Raw genomic sequence first — 23,080 nt, 5'->3', positions numbered from 1 at the left:
TTCAACCCATGTCCCAGTACCTTATTTGCCTACTATCAAAATGTCTGACTTTGGTCAGTTAAATTTGTAACAGAGGTGTACTAGGTTTGGGAGATGCAGCACAAAGGGAGTACAGGTCAAAGCACAAGCTTGCTAGCTGACAGCCACATAGCTCAACAAGCACTCCAGCCAAAGCACGGCAGTTCAGAGCGCATGCTCTCTAGCAAGCAGCAGAGCTAGTTCACAGGCCACAGCCAGAGGAGAAGAAAGACCTCCAGTAACAGTGATCCTCACCTAGAATCCTGCTCATAAAAGACATGGTTAGGGTTCTGCCCAAATCCATCAGCTGCCTACACAATATGCTTTTTCTCTTGTAGTTCCTACTGTCCTAATATCTGGCCACTAGCATTCAGGTTTCAATGGCATTTCATGAAACTTTTGTGAAACCCAACTGAGAAATGATTTTCACTCTGGTGAAGTAGAACTGTACTTTATATATAATACAATATGACATTATAATATTCTGTATATATGTAGTTATTGTCCTGACTATGCTTGAAGTTCTATTCAAGAACAATGGGCAAAATCTTTTCTAAATATTATTATCATTCTTGATACATAACCCACTCCAACTAAGTAGGTCTCAATGACATTTGTTAAAGAGACTAACGGCTGCTTTACAAACTAATTAGCAAATGTTTGTTTGCTATTAACAATGTCCGTTATAATGTGGATCCTTTATAGAAAATATTGACATTAATATATTAGCAATAGGAGGAATCAAGTTCAATGGTTTCCCAAAACTTTATTAGAGTTTCTGGATTCCTGTATTAAAAAAAAAAAAGAAAGGCAAAAATCCTACTTTGTGAACCATGAGAAAGCTAACCTTTCTAAAGGTGGCATGATTTTGACATAGGCAATTTTTTATTTTTACCTTTCTGCCTCTGGTAATGACACTCTTCTAACGGTGAGGCAAGGTTTTGAAACTAGATCCTTGGAAAAAGTCAGTAGGCTCAGTTCTATTCTCAGTTCTGTTAAAAGGTTGACTGACCTGGGGGCAAGGCGGCTAATCTGACTGTGCCTTACTTTTAGTCCCTGGGAGAAAAAACAGTGGCTGTGGCTCCTAAATTTTCCTTAAAGTTGTATGGATTAATGAGAAAGATCTCTAAAATGCTTTCAGTGGCCTAGAAAATGATTACTTATAAATATAATCTACTACTATTATGTTTGAACCATACATCAAACTGGGAGTGCTCAGCCCTTTCAAAACTGCATCCCATGATGACAATGGTTGATTTTGACATCCTTGTGGGGAAGATACAAACTACATATTAAAAAACACTTAAGTCCTTACTCTAAATTAAAAATAAAGAATTGCTATATACTCACCATACATTGTTAATATCGTTTTATTATGCAATTTTACAATTCTATGAACAAATGATTAAAAACACTAAATTTCAATCCTGGAGCTTCAAGGTTGAATCCCTTTTCTGTAAGAACCATCATGCTTTAGATACAAATGGCTTTGTCAGATCTTTCCAGTACAAGATAAGTGGATACTCATGAGTCCTGAGTATTCTCCTATTTGATCCTGGACATCAGACTAGAATTGAGAATCTTAAAATCATCAAAGCTAAGATTATTAAAAAAAAATGCCTTCACTAATTCTATAACATGGTAGACTTTTTTGCTCAACAACAAACATATGAAGCAGCTTCTGAAATAAACAGACTACATTTCACCTCATCACCTTCAGATCTCTGATCAAAATTCACTTTTACACGGATTGTGCTTTAACCATTCTATTTGATATAGCAGTAGCTTCATCTTCACCATCTCTCTCAATCTTACATTGCTTCTTTCTTTTTCTTCATGAGCCCTAACTACACCTGACATTATGTGTATTTTGTATTTGTCTTCCCCAGCAAAATGCAAGATACCTGAGTACAGACCCCTCTGCAAATTTTGTTGTTTTTTTGTTATTTATCTCCAGTGCCTATAGAGCATATAGAATGTACTTAATGAGTGTTGGCTGGCTGGATAACTGACCATGTTACTTCTGATCCCCCAAACTACCCAAAGCCTAAAACACACTTTCGAATATAGTTGGAACGCAAGGTTTACAGAAGTGGTAAATTATTATAAATACTAATCACAGTGTTTTTATATTTTTGACATCCTTATATTCCGAAACTGTTAATCAATCAATACTGGAATTTCGCAAGACTACATATTATAGAAAAGACATTTTTAAAACTCACGTATATCAGAGGCAATCTGTTTGAAAGCAAGGAAAATGTGAGGGCTCTGTTACCCCTAACCCATTTCAATGAAAGCAGTTATGCTTATACTTTTTTCTTGTTTAAATATGTCTCATTCCATCAAAGAGTTTGTGGCTTTAGCATGTTTGAAATTATTCATATGAAGCTAGTGTAAGATATTTTTTGGATTACAGTAATTGAATTTAAACATAAAATAGTTATTTATTCAGAAGACATTATGTATTGAATATTGTTCTAGGATTTAAAAGAAATAGAGTACTGATTAAATAATGAGAGCTATTACCTTTGCCTTTAAGGAGTATATGGTATAGTTACAGGTCAGAGAGTCAAAATTAATATTCATAAAATACTAAGAGCACTACAAAATATCATTGAGTTAAATACAAAATTTACTGTGCTGCATATGCTATATGACTCTGAGAATGGGGGAATATTAAAGAAGGCAGACACAGGGAAATGAATGTGGAAAATTCTACATGACGTTGCAGTTAATCATTTAGTTCTGAATTAAATGTTGGCAATGACAACGAAGGTGATAGAAAAGATGTTTCAAAAGAAAAAAATGGAAAATACTAAACTATGTTTAGCATACTTTTTAAAATAAGTATTGGAATAGATGAGAAAAAAATAAATAATACTTAATATGAGAATATGAAGATTATTTTGCCCTTGAAATAAATAGATATCTGGAAAATTACGGAAAATTTAGTATTCTCTCATGATGCTGAATAAATGAGATTCCTTTCCCCTTTTTTCATGTATTAGAATGTCAAATTGGACATTACAAAGTTGCACATGAGGGCCATGCTTATTTCTGTGAATGTAAATTATGAATAAAATTTTGTGTTTACATTTACTTATTATCTCAGAATAAATATGTAGTCATGTCACTCTGAAGCAAATTTTTAAGAACGTTACTGAGTTTGATTGTTGAACTGAGATGTTAAGAATTTGAAGTTGAGGTTTTTCTGAATCTGTGAAACTGTTGTCACATGATGGAGTCCTCAGAGAAGACTGAGATTTCAAGAACCATTTGCCTTTCATTACATCACTGCAGAAATCCCAAGAGCCATATAATTACTGTTTGCTTTGCATGCTTTGTAAATCCTTGATCTTTTTGCTGTCTCCCACCTCCTCTCGCTCATCAACATGCTTGCTTCTCACCATGTGCTTGCTATCTTGCTAGTGGCTCCTCTTCCACCAACTCACATTTACTCTGAATTTCTGGGTAAGAAAGAAAATACACACAAATTCTTTAGGTTTACAACATATGACTGATTCTCATCTAGTAAAACACATTAGCTCTATTTGCATGTTATAGTATTAATTTAGACTATTATGAGATCTTTTGATTCTTTCTACATGGTGATTTATTTTGTCATTTTGGACAAAGAAACTTCCTGGGTATGTGACCTCACAAAGAGTAAGTCATTTAGAAAGTACAAGAATATGTATAGGCTAAAATTCAGTTTCGTAATAATAAATTTTTTTCTTATAAGGAAACAATAACTTTAAAATGCTAATAATTATATTTAGTGGTGACCCACTTATTAGATTAATTGCTAGACCTTAAATGTGCCTTAACATAATGAACAGATAATCAAGGCATAATAAAGAATAAAAAAAAAGCAATGCTATGAATATTAAGTTGGACAAAATTTGTGCTAGATTTATCACAAATACATGTTAATAATCTTTGAATTTAGTTATTTTTTTAATTTAGTTATTAAGTAGACTGCAGACTGCACATGGACTCGATATTTAAAGAAATCTAAACATAATGGGCAAAAAGAAGTTAATAAAATGTCTACAACTCTTCATTTCCTGTTTCTTTTTTTTTTAATTTTTTTATTTATTTATGATAGTCACAGAGAGAGAGAGAGAGGCAGAGACACAGGCAGAGGGAGAAGCAGGCTCCATGCACCGGGAGCCTGATGTGGGATTCGATCCCAGGTCTCCAGGATCGCGCCCTGGGCCAAAGGCAGGCGCCAAACCGCTGTGCCACCCAGGGATCCTCATTTCCTGTTTCTTAATTGCAATTTCATATATTGGATAACATCTGTCATAAGATTCTAAAGACACACTCTCCCTCTTTCATTTTCAAAATTTTCCTCCAAAATCAGTGGCTGAAATAAAACGTGTGTGTGTGTGTGTGTGTGTGTGTGTGTGTTTATGTGCGCGTGCACGCCATGTAATCATATAGTTTTACTCATGCATGCCTCCTGGATCTGATCAAGTCCAATTCATACTATTCTATTTCCATTGCACAAAAGCTTGCTTTTCTGTTCTGGAGGCTTTACATTCAGTAGATCTGATAATACCCAACCTAAGGGCAGCCTGAGTGGCTCAGTGGTTTGGTGCTGCCTTCAGCCCAGGGCATGATCCTGGAGTCCCAAGATCTAGTCCCACCTTGAGCTCCCTGCATGGAGCCTGCTTCTCCCTCTGCCTGTGTCTCTGCCTCTCTCTCTCTCTCTCCCTATCTCTCTCTTTCTGTCTCTCATGAATGAATAAAATAAAATCTTAAAAAAAAAAAAAAAAAAAAAACAACCTAAAAGGGAGAACACAGGTCCCATGGAGAGGAACCCAGCACAGTGGGACTTCTTTTACAAAAAAAGAATGTGGTTCATGTTGTTTGTTTGTTTTGCTTTTTGTCACAAATGGCATTGTCTTTCCCTATAACCTTTCTGGACATCTGCTATTGGGTTTACCAAGGACTCCACACAGCATCCTTATGCAAATGTGACATCTCTAACACACTGGTTTCTTGGGACATAATGGCACCCATAAACGCATCTTGCACTGCAGCCTGAACCTATTACCACGTTTTCTTTTCCTCTGTGTTTCACTTGAGACTTCTTAGTCACATGATAAGTAGGTTGGAACAGTATCCCCTGGTTTGGTATATGTTGCCTCCAAAATCTAAAGAAACAAATTTTTTTAATGACAGGGAGTACAGTTCATGGGTACTTTATTTTTACCACATGCTCCAGACCATAGACCCCTAAAAGCTTCATGCAATCCACTCTTTGGAACACTTGAAGACATCTAAGTTACCTACTACCTTCTGTCCACCAAATTTTATTAACATAATGCCATTCCTAGAGTATACCAGTGCGATGCAGAACCTATGAAAGTTGAATATAGTCACAGGAGAAAAAAGTAAATTTTACTCCAATTCTTCCCACATAAAAGCAAAGTACTTTCGATCTTCTATAGTGATTAGTAAAATTTTTAAATAAGCAGGTATTTCTTTGTAATCTTTCCCCTTCAGGAATGTGTTGGCTATTTTGAAAACTTCTTTTTCAATATATAATCATTAAAATCAACTTGAAAAGTTCTTCAGAAAATCCTTTTGGATTTCAATTTTAAATGTCTTCATCATACTACATTTGAAGGGAATTGGCATCTTGTCAATATTAAACCTACATGTCCATGAATATTTAGGTTTTCACAGAAGTCTTTCAATAATTTTTAAAATTGTGTACATATAGGTCTTTAAAATATGTTAGATTTATTCCTGGTTTCTTTAGCTTTTGTTATTCATTACAAATACTAGTTTTAAAATATATTTAATTTTCTAATTGTTTATGCCTGTACATATAAATGAGTTGAGTATGTGATATTGACTTTAAATTTCTATTACCTGTGAATAATTACACAGTTTTTTTCCCCCCAATCCTGATACACTTTCATTTCTGCTTTATTTTCCTTACTCCACTGGGTAGTACCTGTTGTACAATGTTGACTAGAAGCAGGGATTGTGGATATTGTTAACTTGTTCTTGATCTTAAAGAACCACATGTTTTCCTTTGTTTCTAATATACTTGTGAAGCATGGAAATTTAGGGTGGAATTTGTGGCTTCAAACCACAAGTCATCTCCTGAATTAATATTCTTAAAACTATGTTATGTTGTATTAGAATGTAATCAGGAATCTATTTTTTGCTTATCTACAAAGATCCAAGTTAGACTTTCTTTGATTTTGTTTCACACACACACACACACACACACACACACACGCAAGGTGAGGTAACACAGGAATTTTTGTATTTTTAAGAAAATTAGCACATATAGACATATTCTATTTATAAAAACTTCATATATATCAAGAAAAATTATCAATTCATTTTTTAAGCCAGAAGCTTCATAACTAAAACAGTAAGTTTTCACTCTGGAGCTACTTTTTAAGGGTTTCAAGTTAGGCTTTAATATATATAAATGTACTTTTTGAAAAAAAAAATCAATCTAATGGCACTAAATTTTTCAAACTTCAATCTGATAAGCACAAATTCAATCATCCAGTGTTCTCTGGGAACTCTAAACCAGAAGTCATAGACACACATGGCTGCACACTGCATTGGGAGAATGAACCGTTTGCTAGAACTGGCTCAAATTGATGTTTAATCATCCTTTCACATGCTCTGAGTGGCAAATAATTTTTAAAAATACATAAATGAAACCATGAAGTTGAAAGTGAATCCTAAAATGTTCAAGATCTAAATACTCAGTTTAAATGTAATAATATTTAAAAACACAAATTGTAACAACTTCTCAAGGATTTGACTTCAACGGTAGATTAGTGCTTAATACTAAATACCAGAAGAAAGACATAATATGATATCTGTACCTGGAAAATGCATATGCATTACCTTAAAAGGCAAGTGGAATAAGAGTGAGGAAATATGGAGGTATTTAAAAAGTTTTTTTGTTCTATGTACATCATATTTTCTGTACTACAACTTCATAATGGAGGAAAGGGAGAAGATAGTAAAAAAGGAGATTATTATTCTTGGAATTTACATCTGATGATAGCAGTTATGGTTTCCCCTGAGCATGTTCAGAGAGCACTGAGGGTCGAAAGACAATCTCAGTGGAATTTTTTTTTTTTTTCTAAGGATAGAAACCTGGAACATTTTGGTATATAACAGAAAGGAAGAAACCAGGCTCAAAATATTGAGCTCATGTGCCAGCAAGGCCACTTAGTAGCCACATGCTTTTAGAAAAGTTTCCTAAGAAGCACTCTGAGACTCAAACTTCTTATCTGCAAAGTGAGGAAAATGCTTTTTGGCTTCAGAATGTTTTGAATATGATTTACAGTATTGTGAATATCTCATATCTGCAAGAAGAAGTAGCTATCACTAGTAGGTTTTAATACCCTCAAGTAACAGTGCCTTGCGTAGCAATAACAGGCGCTCAAGACCTCATTTTGATTTTAAAGTAAGTAATGTAATGTTGAGAAAAGAGATCATTTATGTGAAATTAATACACAAATCTGTTGATACTGATACAGTTTTTTGCAATGATTATGTTTGTTATATGGAGATAATTCAAAAGTTTTTTTTTTTAATTTTTATTTATTTACACAGAGAGAGAGAGAGAGAGGCAGAGACATAGGCAGAGGGAGAAGCAGGCTCCATGCACCAGGAGCCGGACATGGTATTCGATCCTGGGTCTCCTGGGCCAAAGGCAGGTGCTGAACCACTGTGCCACCCAGGGATCCCAATATGGAGATAATTCAGAGGAGTGCTTAAAATCACAAATTCTCAAAACTGACTCCCAAAGTAGAGTCACTGATCTATCGGGACCTTGAGCAAGGTATTTTAATTTTCTGTGCCTCAGTTTCTTCATCTGAATAACAAGAAGAAAATAACACCCACATCACAGGGTTGCTGTGAAGATTAAATAGAATGGATTCAGAGACTTAGTATGATATGAGTATTAGTTATTTTGGCTGCAGATTTGGATTTGCAAAAGATTTATTAATTTTCAGAGAATTTATAAGGTATATAATTTATTTCACTTCCTTTATAGATAAGTGCATTCTTTTGGCATAATACCCAAAGCAAATAGAATAAATAAATATAAATATATATATTTATATTTATTATAGATATAGTACATTATATATGACATTTGAGCTGGCATCTCTCTGGATTTTATTGTAAAAGAAATGTTTAATAAGAAATAGTGAAAGGGATTATAAGGGAAAGGAAGGAAACTGAGTGGGAAACATTAGAGAGGGAGACAAACTGTGAGACTCCTAACTCTGGGAAACAAAGGATTGTGAAAGGGGAGGTGGGTGGGGGATGGGGTGACTGGGTGATGGTCACTGAGGAGGGCACTTGATGTGATGAGCGCTGGGTGTTATACTATATGTTGGCAAAATGAATTTAAATTAAAAATCTAATAAAAAGTGAGTGGTTTAAAAAATAAAAGAAAAAATAAAAGAAATGTTTATCATAAAATGATTAGGTAGTAAATATAAGAAAATAAATATAAGAAAAAAAGAGCAAAAAGAAGATGCTATTTAGACAACATTAAGAAAAGTCAGTGTTGGGGACTGATCTTTTGTTCTTTTCCAGTGTGAGTATGTTATTTACAATTGTTTTGCTTACAATTGTTAAAATGACATAATTTGACATAATTTGAAGTCTGATATAAATTACATGCACATTATTAGTGTTAGTATTGTAAAGAAATTTTTTCAGATAACTCTGATTAAGCTACTAGTAGAATAATGAAATTATCTCCAATTTCCTGGCAAAGTTTCTTCAAAGAGAGCTTATCACAGATTTTAATCACTACTGTTATTAGAATGTTATTTCATACATTGATCCAAATTTCACAAATATTTAATTTTCCCCAAGTATTCCTAGCTCTGCCTATTGTGATTCAAACCGCACAGTGTACTTTGTGGCATGCCCCCACCACACCAGGCAGCCACTGGAAATTTTAAGATTTATGGGCTTACTTGCAAAAGGAGGGGGGTACATGCTTCCAGACCAAGGGTAGGTCGTCTCTGACCTTGTAATAGTCTATAGCAAGAGGAGCACTTTGTAGTCAGGCTGGTAGTTTGAGATTGTCTGAGATGTGGACATCCTGCCCCTAGGGAATCCACTAGCAGATGAAAGGGCCCAAGAGGCAGGGCTGGCAGGTCAAGATTGGCCTCCTAAGCATCATTAAGGAGAGGTGCCTTTGTAAACAGCTAACAGGGCTTTGCTCCTCTCTTTCTTGGATGTGCTGTCAGGGCCCCAACCCTTGGGCTGATCAGGGAAAGCATTATTTAAAGTGACTAAATCCAATATGTCTCTATTCCCCCCTCTTCTCAGACTTCTAAGGAGGTGGCTATCCTGTGGAAGGAGTGCTCCAAACCAGGAGACATGTCTTGGACCCTGCTCACAGCAGCAAGGGTACCTCCCAGAGAGAAGAATGGAGTCCAGCTCCTGGGGTAGACCAGAGGGAAGGTGGGAACCAGTGAGAGGAGACAAGAGGGAAGACCTTGGAGAGGAAGGTGGTATCACCAAGGACTGGGATCATTTACTTTCTCTGCTGGTGATCCCACAAAGAGAAATAAAAATAGAAAAGGAAAAAAAAAAAAAAAAAGGAGAAGCCAATTCTCCCTTGGAAGAGAAAACATGTGTCCTCTCACACCCTGAGTTCCAGTCTATCCTTAAGGATTTCACCCGAGAACCACTTGAGAAAGGAGTCCATGCACTTTTGACACTTCTTGCTCCATGTGGATAGATAATGATAACCAAGTTTCACAGGTAGCCAGGCCACACACCAAATCGGCCACCATAACACTTTGCTAACTTAGTGGATGGGACTGATCCTTTTCTTTTCTTACCTATTCTCCTGGTTTTCCCATGGAAAGGGCAGACTGTGACTGAGTTTTGAAATCCTCATCCGTGCTCTTCTAGGATGCTGGGTATTAGAAATGCCTTATCACTGGCTTCACATTCAGGCACTCCAAAACAACATAGGCTTTAGATTATAGGGCAACTTGGGACCAAGGATGGATTGTTACATAAATAAGGCAAAAAGATGGTTTTGGTATATTAGTCCCTAGGTTGTTTATTTCCTTACTGCAGGCTGCAACCCATTAGCTCAAAAGCCATTGGGTGCTGAACTAAAATATTTACATATCTGGTTGCTTTTGAAATAACCCAAACAAGCAGATTTTTAGCCATTCAGAGCCTGCCTTCTTTGCATACTCATGAACCCTCAGCAACATCTGCTAACAATAGATAGGATAAGCCCTGGGACATAAAAACCCCAAGCTACTGCTGTCCTTCTGCAGCACTCTGACATGCTATCACCTAGACTCATAAACCCGCTCTCTCCTGAGAGTTCCCTGCCTTCCCTTCTGAGTAGCAACCCCACATGAGCCTCCCTGAGCAGCCTATGGGTAGTTCCCTAGCCCCTACAATACAAATATGTCAGAGTGTTACCCAATAAAGTTGCCACCTCATGGTCATAGCTTTTCCCTTGATCAGCCCCCAAATCCTTCAAACACCCCATAAATATGTCATGTGCATACTAATGAAAAGAAAGCTGTAAAACCTCTATTAATATAAGATGAAGCTGACTTTAGAACAAGGAATATTATCAAGGATAAAGAGGGACATTGCATTATGAAAAAGTAACCAATTCTCTAAGATGATTTAAAAATCCTGAATGTGTTTGGACACAAAAAGCTGAGCTTCAAATACATGAAGCAAATCTGATAGAATAAAAAGGGAAAATCAAAGAAATAACCACCATCAAAATTGGAGACTTCTAATTTTCCTCTTTCAATAACTGATCAAAAGGGTAGACAGAAAATCAGATATAGCAGACCCCAAAAACCTATCTACAAACTTGACCAAAATTATACAATATTCTACTGAACAACAATAAAATAAGAATTTTTATCAAGTGTACATGGAATATGCACCAAGGTAAACCATATTCTGGGCCACAAAACAAATCTTAACAAATTTAAAGTAGAAATCACACAGAGGACTTTCTCAGATAACAATGGATTAAACTAAAATGAATAAACAGAAAGATAGATGGAAATCCCCTTAAAGGGCTAGCAATTAATCAATACACTTCTATGTAATGCGTGAACCAAAAAGGTAGTCCCAAGAGAAACATTTTTAAAAGATTTATCTATCAACTATCTATCTATCTATCATCTATCTATCTATCTATCTATCTATCTATCTATCTATCTATCATCTATCATCTATCTCTTTATTTATTTATAGCAAACATACATGAGTGAGGGGGAAGAGCAGTAGGATAGGGACAAGGATGCTCCCCTCTGAGCCAGGAGCCCAAGATGTTAGATCCCAGGACCCTGGCATCATGACCTGAGCCGAAGGCAGATGCTTAACTAACTGAGCCACCCAGCCATCCAATGTCCCAAAAGAAATTTTAAAAACACTTATACTGAATTAAAAAGGAAAAGACATATCAGAATTTATGGGATGAAGGTAAAGCAGTGTTTACAAGGAAAATTATAATGTTAATTACTTATATTAGAATATCCTTCTAATTATTCACCTGCCTCCTGTATTAAATTATCAACCCAAAAGAGGATTTTCTACATGTAATTAGATTATGCTATATCTCTGGATCTCCATCTAATGAAGAATGAAATCCAAAAAGTTTATCATGGTCTTCAAAGCTCTGTATGACACGACACATGATATCTCTTCCACCTCATTTCCTCCTATTTGAGGCCAGCGCTTCAGCAATAGTGTCCTTTTTATTCTTCCTCAAAACTGACAAATATACCCTTGCCCCCAGTTCTTTGCAGCTATCTCTTGCTTTGGTAGCTACACTCCTCTTTTGATGGATGCATGACTTGACCTCTCTTTCATTTGTGCTGTCAGCCCAACTCTGTTAGAGAGGCTTCTCTAACCAGCCTGGGTGAAATGCCACTTCCCTTACTTTGGGTCACTGCAATGGTATGTCACATAGACCCAAACATGATAGAAGTTCATAATTTACTCACTTAACAGTGAGCATACGAACATGTCCATGGTATGACTTTCCTCTACGACTTTGCTCAAAGTCTCAGGCTGAGTGGGGCTAGGCTATAGCATTTTCAATATGGAGCTTGCAAACTTGCTGGAGTCATTGCCATCACTACAAGTAAGAACTTGTTTTTGTGACCTGTTTTATGAGCAGGAAAACCATGAGAGCAAAGTAGTTTTCTGTTTTGTTTTATTTTGCTGCTTTTTAGGGGCCAGATCTAAGGGCTATACACATAATTTCTGCTCACATTTCTGTGAATGAAGTGCCATCATATGACTATACTTTACCTCAACTGGGAACTGTTTGATACAGCAAGCTACTTCCTCAGATAAAGGAGTATCAGTGTGAACTGTAGTGGAAGATTAGGAGTCCCTATTATGCCTTATTTTTTTGTCACAGCATTTACTGTCTTCTTCCACACTATTGCGTCTATTTGTTTGTTTCTGGTCTGTCTAGCCTAAAGAGAAAGGAAGCATCATGAGAAAGGGTAATTTGGGTACTCTACCCTTTTCCTGAAAAGTGATCACAAATGCCTTATTATTTTACACGTTGAGATGCTAAATAGGCTTAGATACTGAAGCTTTCACAATAAAATCATGGAGATATTGAATGGTAGTGAAAATAATTAGCAACATTAAAGTTCTAAAATCTTTTTGGGAAACAGAAGGTAGATGATCAAATTATTCTTAAATCTGAGGCACTTGAGGTGTATTTGGTCAATTTTATTTATTTTATTTTTTTAAAGATTTGTGTTTATTTATTTGAGAGAGAGAGTGAGAGAGCAGGCTCAGGCAGGGAGAGCTGTAGGCAGAAGGAGATGGAGAAGCAGAGTCCCCACCCAGCAAGGAGCCGATGCTGGACACCATCCCAGGACCGTGAGATCATGACCTGAGCCAAAGGCAGACGCTTAACCTACTGAGCTACCCGGATGCCCCTGTCATTTTTCTTATCAATGAGCACATGTAACTAGACTCATCGCTCTTTACCCAATATGAAGATTCTACATGTACTTCCTGATATTTACTCCTGGAGGGTAGGAAGAGTTTTCCTTGACCCTCTTAGGGTCCCTGCTGGGTTCAAAAATTAAATGACAGAGCTGGATTAATAGGAGAAAAGCATACAGATTTACTTATTATAAATTTTACATGAAGTGGGAGCCTTCATAAGGAAATGAAGACTATAGGAACAGTTGGGCCTGTGTGTTTTTACTTTAAGGTTGGTGAAAGATAGACATAAAGGAATATGGTAAGTTAACCAGTATGAAGTAATAATAATATTTATTGCATAGTGGACACTTAAGGCTTAGTTTGTTAGAATTCCTCTTGGCATCCCTTTATCTTTGAAGATATAGATGCTTCTTTTTCTCTTGGTATGGGGGAAAGAGCATCTCTCACAGAAGGGTTTTATGTCTTTTTCTCCCATACCTTAGCTTAAAAAATGCAATATATAAGAATGTCATATTTTGGGATACATTGCCCTGAACCCCAACACACTCAAATATCCAGAAACTTTAAAAATTAATTCGAGAAGTCTTCAAATCAGAATTAAAATCATTGTAAATGGTTTCTGCAGTAAAATCAGGCTTTCAGTAGGTAAGGGTAGTCCTCAGTGTCTCTCTCTACCACAGCAGAACACATAAGCACCATTTCAAGGATGAGAGCAACTAGATGTTTGACACAGGTGTGCAAGGAATAGAGGAACATAAATCATATGAAGTCAACTGCCTAAGAAATTTTCAAAAGTACATTTGGTATTATTTATATCATAAGAATCAGTAACTGCTTTTTCAAATCTATCCAGATGAAAAAGAAAACTGCAAATTTTAGAAATGCCAATCATTAGCAGATGCCCAAGGTGTGTAAGATGGTAGATGGTAGGAAAGGGATAGCATGGGAAAAGGACATTAGGGCCTAAAAAAGATATTCCAGTAATGCCTAGCTCCTGGTTTTCCAGAGGTATTAAAAATTAATGTATACCTAAACAGAAAGTACCCTGCTTGTACAATAACACAGTAAGAATACATTTCTTTTTCTGCTGGCATCACTAAAATCCTATCCACTCTTATGTGATCATATTTATCAGCTTTGGGGAAAAAAGTTACAAAGAAAATTAAGGCGTTCTTAACAGGCAAGAATGTAGAGTTAAAATAGAATTGCAGGAAACAAAGTATTTATCTTTATTTTTCTTCTTTGAAACCTGTTAATAGGTACATATACAATTATAAAATTTATAATATAAAAACATGTATTCATGAAAACCTAACAAAACATTTTTCATCAAAATCGTAGGTTTATCCCCAGAATGTATGTATGTGTGTGTATGTATGTGTATATATATGTGTGTGTGTGTGTGTGTGTTATTTATGAGTTGCAGGCTACTGTTGAGTCTTACAGTCTTCCAGTTGATGACACACCAATAGCCACTATGTTGTAGACCCTTTTTGTCAGTGTATTAGTGTTTTTCATTAGTGTACGTTATTGTTTCATTGTATTACTTACCTATGGTTTCTTTAACAAATGACTTAAAACAATGGGAATGCATTCTTTTATAATCTGCAGGTGGGAAGTCTAAGCTCAGTTTTATGGGGCCAAAATCAAGATGCCAGCAGGGCCACACTCCCTCCAGAGGTTCCAGAGGACAATTTACTTCCTTGTCTCTTCAGGCTTTGGAAACTTCATCACTGTCATCCTTGTCTCAGTTCCCTTCTTCCAACACCAGAGCAAGCCAAGTACCATCTGTCTCTGCCTCTACTTCCTTCTTTCCCCCCTCTTCTTCCATCTACTTAGGTCACATGGTCTTTCCTGTGCCAAATCTCTCTCCTCCCTCTACTAAGGACTTAAGTGATTGCATGTAGTGCCCAGCCAGATAGTACGGGATAACCTCACATTCTGAACATCCTTAACTTAATCAGGTCTGCCCTCTCTTTTTAGTCATGTAAGGTAACATTCCAGGTTGCAGAGATTAGGATCTCTATACCTTGGGTGGCATTGTCCAATTTCCACATTTCAAGAAAGTTTAGATTAAGAATTATAGGCCAAGGAAAAAAAATAGTAAATTAAGTTTGAATCAGTCCTTCAATTCTCATAAGAGTGACAATCTAATTAGTCTGATATTATCAAAATTAACATTTTTCCTGAAACTCAATGATGATCCTAAATCTGATTTATGTGTTTTTCAAAAAGGTCCATTTATTTCAAGTACCACTCACTTATGTATCCTGTAGTTAATGTCTTAAAGTGTTGGTGACTTGAACTGATCCATTTTTAAGAAAGATAAAAAAGAACTTATTGATAATTTTTCTACATTCTAGAAAGCAGTTAGGCACTATAGCTACTTTCATTAACCAAGTAGTAGAATAAACTAGAGAAAATATTACCAACTTTCCTTTCTTTCTCATGAAGAGGCTGTTATTTGAGGGTCTTCTTATTTTGCCTATTAAAATTAAATACTGGGCAGCCCGGGTGGCTCAGTCGTTTAGCGCCGCCTTCAGCTCGAGGTCTGATCCTCCCTGCATGGAACCTGCTTCTCCCTCTGCCTGTGTCTCTGCCTCTCTCTCTCTCTCTCTCTTTCTCTCTCTCTATTTCTCTCATGAATAAATAAATAAAAATCTTTAAAAAATTAATTAATTAAATTAAATACTATTTTAAATTTAAATTTGTGCAGGAGGAAGTGTTGCTAAAAAGATGCACATCTGCAAAGGTTTTAGGAAATATATGTTTTTATGCACATTGCATCAAGATGTTTAAGATTGATAAGGAAAAAAATAATGTTGATTTAATACCTTTAAGGGTAGCCATTGATGTTTTGATTAGTAATCTGGAAAGAAATGTACAAAATGAATATGAAGTTATGTTAAACGTAAATCAAATTTCTACTAGCTATTAATCCCCTGCAATATGTGGCTATGTACAGGAGAAATCTACATGCATAGGCTCAAGAAAGTTAAGCTTCCTAGAGTACTGAGCCTTGTATAATCAAGGTATTATATCTATAATAATGGTTTGTATTATGTTGAACATTGTGTAACAAAGTAAATTGCTGAGGTTTGCTATGGAAGATAGACAAACAATACTTTTTAATTTAAAAATAAACTTCCTTTGCTTCTAAGAGCTTATTAAAATCCCAATAGGACAATTATAGCAAATCATCTTACCTAGAAAAGAACATACATACATTTTATTTCATAATATTATCTCTCCTTTTTGAAAGTAGCCTGAAAATGAATTGAATCATTTTGTTTCATTATCCATTCTCTATTATAGAAAATTTGATATCTGGAGTCACAAGTTTTTTCTTGCTCAGTCTCCCTATTATATTTATAATACATGAATAGGTGGTAATAATATTTTAATGAAAGTACAACATACCACAAATACTGGAGGACAGATATTTTCACACTTAGGCATCTAATGAAATTAAATTTGCCCTGTGGCTAGATAGTGCTGTGGAAAGAATTATAGATTTGAGGTTTTAGTACTGACTTGTTCATTTAGGAGTTGCTTCAACTTTGGGAAAACACTTGAAAATCCTCAAAATTATCTAGAAAGTGAAAGGCACACTTATGTCCATATCAAGTGCTGCAATCACATTATTGGGGGCAATTTTTCTTTCTTTCTTTCTTTCTTTCTTTCTTTCTTTCTTTCTTTCTTTCTTTCTTTCTTTTCTTTTCTTTCTTTCTTTCTTTTCTTTCTTTTTCTTTCTTCCTTCCTTCCTTCCTTCCTTCTTTTTTTTTTTTTTTTTTTAAGAGAGAGAGAACAGGGGAGGGGCAGACAGAGAGAGGGAGAGAGAAATCCTAAGCAGACTCCATGCTCAGGGTAGAGTCCAATGAGGAGCTGGATCTCACAACTCTGGGGTCATGACCTGAGCTGAAATCAAGAATTGGTTGCTTAACCCATTGAGCCACCCAGGTGCCCCACACATTCATTTCTTGAACAGTTTTTTTTTTTTTTTTTTCATATTTGTGAAGTTACTTCTATGGACCAAGCATTGTCCTTGGAACAGAGAATACTAAGTGAAAAAAATGGTGGACAATGGTACCTGGAGCTCACATTCTATCTTGTATGTGAGAGGGTAGGGAAGAGACAACAGTAGATAAATAAAATAAATGATATCCTGGAATATTAGAAAGTAGCAGTTGTTATGGAGGAAAATGCAGCAGAGCTGAAGACAAGGAGATAGGAAACCCAAGGGTGAAGGAGGAGTACTTATAATATTTAAAAAGAGGAAAAAGAAGGCCTTAAGGAAATAATATTTTTGTCAAGTCTTATCAAAGGAAAGGAGTACCCCTTCCAGATGTCTGGGGAAAGTGCATTTGATCGAAAGGCCCTCAGGCAGACCATGTAGGAACAGAGAAAGGGGACAATAAGATTACACCAGGTTGGAGTTACAAGGAATTGAGGGAAGTGCACGCAGCAGAACTGAAGACATGTGAGAGAGAATAATGAATATATTTGTGATTTCCTGTGGAATTTATCTTGATAAGGAGAGGGTTAAATAGATAAGACTGAAGCCACAGGAAATGTTGGTGGTACTCATGGACTGACAGTCCCTGTGAGGTTAAAAGATTATCAGAATCTTGTGCCAGAAGCAGTTAGCTTATAAGAAGGGGTATGGCAGTCAGAGAGGGAGATAATCGAAATTGAGTGCATGGAAGGGTTCTAGATTTGGTAATGGGTAGTTCTAGGAGCATGTTCAGTGAGTGACTGACTGAGGTTGGTGTGAAGAGGACAAACAGGAAAAGAACATTAGAGGAAGGAAGTTCATGGAAATATGATGCCAGGGTGTTGGTGTGATGCTAACTGTGGAGACAGTAGTCATTAGGCACTAAGACAGGAGTGGTGGTGAAGAATGTGATAATAAGACAGGAGTGAAAAACCTTGAATAAAGGACAGAGATGATGTGAGGTGTGTGTAGATGACTAAAAGGACAGACTGTGGCTGTGTAGTCAAATTGGCAAAGACTCAGTGCTGGGAGTATTCATAGAAGACAGAGGAAGAACAACTTGGAAGTGGAAATAGGAAACAAGAAAGACTCCTAGCTCATCTCAAGGCTCATTGCTATAGGAGGAAAAAAGTGACTACAATGTAAAAAGGTTACAGGGGAACAAAAAAAAAAAGAAAAAAGAAAAGAAAAAAAGAAAAGAAAAGAAAAAGAAAAGAAAAGAAAGAAAAAAAAAAAGAAAAGAAAAAAGAAAGAGGAAAAGAAAAGAAAAGGCTACAAGGGAATTAATGTGAAGGAGAGGTCAGGTTTGGGCTTGTTGAAAAAAGTAAGGAAAACTCACAAAGGATGGGGATATAGGGCTTTCTGCTGTTGTCTAACTGTTTGCTTGAAAAGGCAAGAGAGACTTTTAGAAATGTTATGGAAAATGAGGATATAAGAAAGGATGAAAAAAAAACCAGGAGGAAATTAGAATGCAGGATGGAGATACTAACCTAGAAATGTGTATCTTCTTCAGGTGTATGACAGAAGTAGGGATGGAGGGATAGTAAAATCATTTGCACTAATTTAAAGGTAGATAGTATTGGCACAGATGTGAGTGTTAAAGGTAGAGACAGATAGATAGGTGCCTGGGAAATTCACTTCCAATGTAAGAACTGTATGAGTAAAACTGTGAACAGAGTATGTAGGGCTGTAGCTAGTCCATTAAGGTTCAAGGTCTGGAAAAAGATGGTCTAATTTGCATATAGGCCACCCTCTTTGTCAGTAGTAATATATAGTGGAGGCACCTCATAAAATATTAAACAGAAGCCACAGGTCAAACATATGCATGGTATTATGAATAGCTACCAATATTAGAGTATTTAGTGAAAATAGTAAGAATAGAATAAAATGTTAACTAATACTATTTCTGTAAAATAAAAATATATACCTACAAAGCAACAACACAGAGAAGTAAACATAAGAAAACTGTTCATGACTTTGAGATAAGAAATCTTAGTAATGACATAAGAAACATAAAATAATCCATCAGGCTTCAACAAAATGGAAATTTCTACTTTTCAAAAAAACTGATAAGAAAATTTTAAAAGTAAGCCAATTTATTGGAAATATGTACATGTGATATAGGACTTGCAGAATACACAATAAGCTATTATATCTCAATAAAAAACAATTAACTTAAAAAATGACAAAAGACTTGACCAGATGTCACAAAAGAAGATGTATGAATAGCCAATAAGTACATGATAGATGATCAACATCAAAGCCATCAGGTAAATGCAAATTTTATTATTTATTTATATTTATTAATTTATTTATTTATTTATTTATTTTTAATTCATGAGAGACACACAGAGAGAGAGAGGTAGAGACACAGGCAGAGGGAGAAGAAGGCTCCCTGCCAGGAGCCCAATGAGGGACTCGATCCTGGGACTCCAGGATCATGACCTGAGCCACAGGCAGATGCTCAACCACTGAGCCACCCAGGCATCCTGGTAAATGCAAATTTTAAAAATATGAGCTATCACTGTGTACCAACTAGAATGGCTACATTAAAAAACCTAAAATACCAATGTGTGGGACCCTCATACATTGCTGCTGAGAGTGTAATATGGTTCAGCCACTTGATATTATCTTAGAAAGTTAAAATACACTTATTAATGACACAAGGATTTCACTCCTAGATATTTACCTAAAATAAATAAAAACATGCATACACCATAAGACTTCTACATTAATGGTCATAGAAACTTTATTGGTCATAATTACAATCCGAAAGGAAACTATCAAAAAGTGAATTGATAAGCTTTGGTTTATCTATATAATAGAATACTACTGAGCAATAAGAAGTGACAAGAAAAAACATAAAACAAAAGCCTACTGATACATACAACAAGATGAATGAATCTTAGATGCATCATGTAGGTCAAAGGAAGCCAAACATAAAAGAAACATACAGAATTATTCCACTTACATGATATTCTAGAATGGGCAAAACTAGTCTATAATGACAGAAAAACGGTATCCAGACTAAAAGTCAGGCATATTTCTGAAAAGGGCAAAAAAGGAGTTTCTAGAGTGATTGAAGTGTTTTACACCTTGATTATTATGGTGATTATATATTTTATAAAAATTTATTCAACTAAAACTGGATTTAGGTATATCTTGATATGGCTGATTAAGAATAAAAACCTGATCCTTTAGAATAGCAAAATAAACATAAGCAAAATATAGATATACAAATGGGAAAAATATTGCAACTCATATCAAAAGTACTAATCTTTTTTTTTTTAAGATTTTATATTTTTAAAGATTTTATTTATTCATGAGAGACAGAGAGAGAGAGAGGCAGAGACACAGGCAGAGAGAAGAGCAGGCTCCATGCAGGGAGCCTAATGTGGGACTCGATCCCAGGACTCCAGGATCATGCCCTGGGCTTAAGGCAGGGGCTATACCACTGAGCCACTCAGGGATCCCCAAAAGTACTAATCTTTCTAATGTATAAAGTCTCACTAGAAGTTGTAAAAAAAAAAAGTCTAACAAGGAAAACAAAAAATGGGCACAGAAAATGAAGGACTGATTCACAGAGAAAAGGAAAGAACAAAAGAAAGAAAAGAAAAGGAAAAAAGAAAAAAAAGTGTGTGGTTATTTGGCAGTGGGGTGGAATTAGACTTGGCTTTTAAACATTTATAAATTATTCATCTTCACTGATAATTAGAAAATGTATGTTTAAAGTATCTGGAGATGACACTGTTCAATTTATCAAATTGTCAAAAATCCAAGTTAGAAAACATTTGTCTCAGAAGACTGTGGGTAGATAATCTCAGGCATTTTAGTGGGAGTGTAATTGGTATGTGGCTTTGGAGCATTCTGGAAATATCTATCAAAAATAAAAATGTAGATACCCTTTGAACCAGAAATTCTACTCAGAGGAGCTTTTTCTTAGAGATATATTCACATCTGTGCGAAATAATATGTGTAGGATTATTTATAAACATTAGTTATTATTATTACTACTATCACTAACAAAATTCTAACACAATACAGGAAATTAGAATTCATTAATAGAGCACTGGTTATCTAAGTTCTGGTACATCTATAAAATATTCAAAGAAAATCAGGAAACCCTCATGCTGAATTGGAAAGCTTTCCAAAATACACATTGGCATGAATAAAAGAAAGCATATTACAGTGTGTGCAGATCCCTGTCTTGGAAGGAAAGAAAATAGCAGGAGGTGAAAGAATGTTTTCACAGTATAATTTGTTTATGCTTTTCGGTTTTTGAGCCACATATATGTTGAAGCATTTTAAAAATTAAGTATAGTAATTTAAAATAGTAAGCTAATTGTAAAAATCACTATCTGTAACTCTAAATTAATTACTTTTACAGGTGGACAAAGGCAGTTGTGCTTCATCTCTCATCTTATTTCGGTAAAATATTTACATAATGTGTTTGATGATTCTTAATGATTTGCTCACTTCCCCCATTTAACTAGGCTATGGGTGCTACAAATCCAATTTACACATGTGTTTTGGTTTTTCATAGATTCCAAGGGTATTTTTAGCAGAGATCAGGTAATGTAAACGGCCAATTTCACAAAAAAATATTGTAAGGATTAGTGTAATGAAAACAATTAGTCAGAAACGTATAATTTTATTTCATTTTTGAATAATTGAAAAAAAGCAAACAAAAAAAATGTGTGTACAGTATCATCTAAGACCAACGCTCCCCCGCCCCCCCAAAAAAACATTAGGCAAATGTTATTTCATCATGTATAAAGACATTTCTGCCCATATTGTTGCTATTCTTTTTCCCTGTTGACAGATGGTCTTATTATTCTGAAATATTGTGGAAACAACAAGCTAAGACATCAGCAATCAACTGAGAATACAAACAGGTTTCTTCTCATTGGTCTCAATCTGCATTTGAAAGCCAAGTGTGGTTTGTTCCCCTCCAGTTCTGCATTTTAATATTTGGGGTTTTAAATTCATCTCATGTGGTATATACTGGACAGGCCATTTGTAACAATAAAAGATTAGGGGGGAATTGTCAACAAGCAGGACTATATTTATATTTGAGCAATCTTTTTGAAAAAATTCAGTATTTCTTTAAAAACACTAACCAATTTAATGTTCGTAGGTCATCTTTGCTAAAGACAAATGTTTGTTTTGCACAAGAAGTCATTAAAACTTACAAATTAATTGCCCATAACCTAAATTCATATAATGTCCCAGCTGGCATGATAAACAGAATTTTCAGATTTTTTTTTTTTAACCTCTATAGTAGTAAGACTTACTAACCGAGTGTTATTGATTTAGAACAGGTCAGTGTTGCCAACTACAGCATGCTATCTATCACAGTGGGAAGGAATGATCTACAACCCAGCAGTCCCCAGCAATCAATGCAGAAGCTTATAAATTTACATCATTGGCTTCTAAAACACAATTAATTCGTGCATGTTTTCCTAGCAGCAATTAGCAGCAGGCAGGAGTTTTAATGAAATAAAGTTGTGATTCCCACAGGGACTATTTATAATGAACATTACAAAACAACAAGAGCTTCAAACTGTTTACATTAAGAATTGATTAATAACAAAGCCATTAAGCTACATATTAGGTTACATATTGTGCCAATTTAAGGGATACTGCTAATTAAGTAATCATAATCGTTTGCATGTGGCATTTCTAATTAACTTTATATCTCTTTAAGTTTTTCCTTCAGGACCAACAGCATTCGAGTGGCATTAGCAAAAGGAACATTTAGGCCATTTCTTGGAATATTGTTTTCCAATAAAGTAGATTTCTATGAAAACACTTGGTTTAATCAGAGTAAGTGGCTTTTCATGAGAATTATTTTGGGTTGCACCAAGTTTACTCTTGAGGGAATGAATTAACATTAGGTTAGGGTTAAGTAGGATTTCAAAATGTTTCTATATAAATTAAGTTTGGAAAGTAGTTTTAAAACTTCTGAAAAAGTTAAACACTAGAGCTGTAACGCCTAAAAGGATTATATTGATCTGTTTTTTATGTGTGTTATTTATAGAATGCTATATATGCATCTGGGAGGATTCC

General features: G+C 35.3%; 1 pseudogene; it reads left to right on the top strand.

Moving 5' to 3' along the window:
- The first annotated feature begins 12,067 nt into the window (after window positions 1-12,067).
- Window positions 12,068-23,080, top strand: part of LOC100686044 — a 28,589-nt pseudogene continuing 17,576 nt past the window's right edge.

Source organism: Canis lupus, chromosome 6 (assembly GCF_011100685.1).
Source record: "Canis lupus familiaris isolate Mischka breed German Shepherd chromosome 6, alternate assembly UU_Cfam_GSD_1.0, whole genome shotgun sequence".
Classification (NCBI taxonomy): domain Eukaryota; kingdom Metazoa; phylum Chordata; class Mammalia; order Carnivora; family Canidae; genus Canis; species Canis lupus.
Note: the sequence above shows the minus strand (reverse complement) of the source record. Positions and strands in the feature narration are given on the sequence as shown.